This window comes from Echinops telfairi, unplaced genomic scaffold, assembly GCF_000313985.2.
Source record: "Echinops telfairi isolate 266 unplaced genomic scaffold, ASM31398v2 ScPeMD7_31;HRSCAF=116, whole genome shotgun sequence".
Classification (NCBI taxonomy): Eukaryota; Metazoa; Chordata; class Mammalia; order Afrosoricida; family Tenrecidae; genus Echinops; species Echinops telfairi.
This window is the reverse complement of record NW_022103928.1, coordinates 10622193-10627709: the sequence shown is the minus strand read 5'-3', so window position 1 is coordinate 10627709 and position 5517 is coordinate 10622193.

Sequence of the window (5517 nt, the reverse complement as noted above, 5' to 3'; positions counted from 1 at the left end):
ACACACACACACACACACACACATACGCACACAAAATTTAAAGCTTATGCCTTTCTAAAAAGTGGTTATGTGAAGACAAAATGCTTTTTCCTTGATCCATTTCGTTTCCTCCTCCCCACCCATTCACAAGCCATCCCATCTCTGTCTTCAGCTCCAAGCACTGGCTATAAATGGATACAGCTTCTACAAATGGGTTTTGAATGATGGTCAATAAATCATCCTATTTATGTCATGCTATTTGTGGTTCCACCCTATTTGTGGCATGCTACTTGTGGCATGCTACTCTCCTGCATAATTCCATTAGGATCACCAAGACTCACCAAGGGCTGCAAAGTGCCTGGAGATTTTATGAGTGCCATTTACAATGCCTCGCTCTCTCCTCAAAATTCCCTGACCCATGCTACCTCACCTCAAGATGAGCTCCCAAATGTATGTGGTAAATGCTCTTGGAGAGCCAAAATACCCAGCCTGCCTTGCTTTCACTAGACCCCAGACTATCTTGAAGTACAAAGGGATATTTTCTAATTTGTCTTCATTGTTTCCTATGCCATCCCAAATTTCTTAAATTACATTGAATTTAAATGAGATGGAACATGAGTTTCCAAAGCAAATTCAACCTATACACTTCCCAGAAACCAGAACTCCAAACTCACTGCTGTCAAGTGGATTCTGACTCATGAGTGACCCAATAGGGCAGGGGAGAACTTCTGTGGGTTTCCAACACCGTAACTCTACAGAGTAGAAAGCCTCCTCTTCCTCCCTCCAAAAGAGTAGGGGAATGTTATTACACCACTACTAATATTGCTACTATACTAAATACTACTGGTATTACTATTACTGTTATCACCACCATCACGATTGCTGCTCCTTTTTCTACTGCTGCTGCTATGACTATTGCTGCTGTGTCTTGGAGAGTACCAGGTGCTATTATGATGAACTTTACCAGTCCTGCTGATAGTGCCACTGCCGCTCCTAATTATCCAGCCATACTGCTAACACTGATTGTGCACTGAGCACTGCTAGGCATGTGATAAACCCTTTAAATACAAAATGTAGATTTCTTCATGCTATAACCTTGAAAGGTGGATACTTTTATTAAGCCTCCTTTACAAAGATAAAAATTGAGTTTCAGGCAAAGATTAAAACTGAAGATTGCGTGATAAGAGTTGTATGCGCCCCCAATAAAATGATTGAAAAACAAACAAACCTTGGGAGGGTGGAGGGAAGGTGAAGGAGAAAGGGGGAACAGATTAAAAGGATCTACATATAACTTCCTCCCTGGGGGATGGACATGGAGAAGTGGGTGAAGGGAGACATCGGATGGTGTAAGATATGACAAAATAATAAAAACGTATAATTTATCAAGGGTTTATGGGGGAGGGAGGAGCGGGGAGGGAGGGGAATAAATGAGGAGCTGATACCAAGTGCTCAAATAGAATGCAAATGTTTTGAGAATGAGGATGGCAACATATGTACAAATGTGCTTGACACAATGGATGGATGTACGGATTGTGATAAGAGTTGTACGAACCCCCAATAAAATGATTTTTTTTAAATAGCAAAAACAAACAAACCTGAAGGTCGTTTGTCTCTGAAATCAGGACTCTTGGTGTCCCCTACTGCCCCCCAGCCCAGGACCAATGATATCTCACATCCTTACAACAATGGACCCTGAAAGCACTGAAAGCCATTGCTGAGCTTGTTGGCTGGTATCAAACATGATGGTGTCGGCAGACGCCAGTAATAGAATCAGCAGCAGCCTTGCTACCATTGTCAGATACATCCTGAGAATGTGAAGCTGTTGGCTGTAGAAAGATTCCTAGATCAAATTGGACTAAAAAAAAAAAGTGGTGATGAGAAAATCTAGAGAAATGCTTACCAAAAGGCCTTGAACACGCCAGTGAGATTGGTGAATTCCCAAACCATAAAAGAGTAGGGGTTTTTTGGAACCTCTTTGATCTCAAGAAACCCCTCTCCCAGGAAATAGTTGATAAGATCAGTGTTTCTCAGAAGTCACTTTATAATGCATTGATCTAAGCATGTCCAAATAAGGAAAACAATATATTTTGTGTTTGTTTAGGGAAAAAATACTAAAGGGCTAATCTAAAGTGTCACACCAGGTAGGATTACCAGTTATCTTTATTTTATTAAATTCAATTTCTTTTTCAATCTAACCTTTTTTTATATTTTCAGAAAAACAAGTCCATGGTGTTTACATTTTAAACACAAAAAATAAGTTCCAGTTATCTACAAGTCAATTTCAGAATAACGAAATTTCCCCGTAATGCAGGCTATGAAAATGCTGACCCGAACAGATAGGAAGTGAATCCAGATCTGCTCAGGCATACAGCACAGGATACTTGAACCCCAAATCCTTAATATCCTATGCAACAAGTCATTTATATATATTTTTTCTAGATATCTGTAAATACAGCAGGTATATGTTTTTGTATACTTCAAGGTGTGGCATTTTCCAAATAGTTTGACAAAGGCATACAAACCCCACCCCCCAGAACACTGCTATTGCGTGAGATTCCACCTCATCGTGATGCTGTGGGACTCCATAGAACTGCCCTGTGGGTTTCTGACATTGTAAATCTTCATAGGAGTGGAAACCTTCAACTTTCTCCCTTAGAATGACTGGTGGGATGATGTTGAACTAAGTTTATTATTGTGGAATGGTGTGTACAATTTATTAAGTAAAAATGCTTATTATTAAATATTTTATTTTAAAACTGAAAATAGGATCCATAACAGACTTAAAAATAATTATGCTTAAAATGAAATAACTTGTCAAAATAAAAGAAAGGAAAATCAGGGAAAAATGAGGACCTAATGTCGGGGGTTTAAGTGGAGAGAAAATGTTTTGAGAATGATGTACAAATGTGCTTTACACAATTGATGTGTGTATGGATTGCGATAACAGTTGTATCAGCCCCTAATAAAATGTTTAAAAAAAAAAAAAGAAAATTAAATGATCACTTTTTGCAGGCCAAAAAAAAGAAAGGAAAATCATAAAGATTTAGTAAGTATTAAAGCAGTAGCAAATTTAAAAAGATAAGAAAATCCACAAACAAAATGAACTCAGCACAGAAAATTATGTGGAACAGAAAAATTATCAACATACACACAGAAACAAAATGATAGCAATAAACTCATACCTCTTGCTAATTACATTGAGTATAAATAGACTAAATACACCAGTCAAGAGACAGAAGCGCAGAATGGATAAGAAAATAGAACTTGTCAATAGGTCAATGAGTCACAAAGACAAAAAGAGACTAAAAAATGAAAGGATAGAAGAATATATGTCACACACGAACGTTAATCAAAAGAGAGCAGGACAAAAGAGAACAGGAGTGGCAATATTAGTTTTAGTCTAAAAATAGATTGATACAAAAACCAGCATCAGTGAGAGAGAAAGACATTATCTAACGATGAAAGGATCATTTGAACAAAAAGCTATAAGATAGGATAGACCATTTTAAACTTGGGAGAAAGAAAATAAATTACAAGATGACCTCAAAGACAATAAATAATCTTTTCATCACAAAAAGAGGAAAAATAATCATGCTTAAGACCTTCAGTGAAATAAAAAAGGAATAACTTCTACTTTAAGATCAGAAATATTAAATAATAGGTAAGCATAAAAGAGTAAATGGAAAGTCTTGGAAAGAAATAATATAGCTATTGAAATAATTAATACCACAAATGAGAACAAAATAATATAGCTATTAAAACAATCAATACCATCAACAAGATAAATTCTAGCTGGACACTAGGAAAATAGGACTGAGGTCTTCAGAATGTGATAGGGTATCAAAAAAGTGAAAGATCAACTGGGGCAGGAAAATGCTTAACAAGAATTGCAGAATAAGAGTGGAGGGTATAACAAATGTGGAGCAGAGAGTGGAGACCCAAAGCCCATCTATAGATGATGGGTGCAGTATAGCACTGATGAAACATATAACTTCCCTCTAGTTCTTTCATGGTTTCTGCTCCCCACTATCAGTTCTACCTTACAAATCTAACTAGACCAGAACATGTACACTGGTACAGATATGAGCCTGCAACGCAGGGAATCCAGGACAGATGAACTCCTCAGGACCAATAATGAGAATAAGGGTAAGGTGTGGGGAGCAAGGGAGAATTGATCACAAAGATCGACATATAACCCCTTCCCAGGGGGGAAAACAACAGAAAAGTGGATGAAGAGAGACAGCAGATGATATAAGATATGAAAATAATAATTTATAATTTATTAAGAGTTCATGAGGGATGGAGGGAAAAAATGAACTGATATCAAGGGCTCAGGTAGAAAGAAAATTTTCTGAAAATGATGATGGCAACATATGTACAAATGTGCCTGACACAATGGATGTATGTATGGATTGTGATAAGAGCTTTAAGAGCTCCCAATAAAAGTATTTAATTAAAAAAAAAAGAGTGGTGGGTATAGCAAAGAAATAGTATTTGAAGAGAAATGGCTTCTCTTTTTACCTAAAGGAAAAAGCTCTATGTCTTTAAAATGATAGTCTTCCCTGCATACTGAATAAAATAAATGGAAAAAATATATATAAGCACCTGGTCATACTCAGACAACTCAGTTCAAATGCAGAATGTAAAAGAATGACCAGAGAGAAGAGCGATTGTTTACACAATAACAAAAATCAGAATGACAGCTGACGTCGTACCTAGATTTATAGATTTAAAGAATTAATAGAAACACACATGGGCAAGAGAAGCACCAAATTCAGGACAGTGGCTCTCTATGGGGCAGGGGTGAGAGGAGTGAAAGAAAGAAGTAGCTTAGGGTTACAACTCTAACTGTAATATTTTATTTCATTTGAAAAGATTTGAAGTAAATATGTCAATAAAACTAGATGACGTGCTCACTAGCATTTGTTAGAGGTTATTCTATTAATTTTCTTCTGTATTATTTCAGAAACAAAAAGACCTTAAAATAAAGCTGGTGCTTTCTGCTTCACTTCCTGCCTTTGAGGCACTCGGAGAGCTGCTGCTGGAGCCTCATGGAGACCGAAAGAGCCCTGGAGATGCTTCCACCGCCACCGGATCCACAAGACTTTGCACCCACCAGCCTGTGATCTTCCAGCAGTTGGCATCATTGCATGTGCTGTGTAAGTCTGAAGAGGAATCTATGGACTAGTATTGGACTTAGGAGCTAATATCGAATTTACGGACTGGTTATTTTTTGATGTGTAAATTTATTATTATAAATTAATTTATTATTATAAATTATTCTCTGAATACTGCTCTAGTTGTTTCCCAAAGGCTTTGGTATATTGTATTTATATTCACATTTATGTTGTATTTACATTCACATTTGTTTAAGGAAGATTTACATTTCATTACTTTTTTCTTCAGTTACCCTTAGTTTCCATGGGGACTTTCCCTTTCAACTTCTTATTTTAAATTTTATATCATTGTGATATCTCAATGTTTTAAATTTTATTATGCCTAGCTTTGTGGCTTCTGAAGCCCTGGTGGCTTACTGGG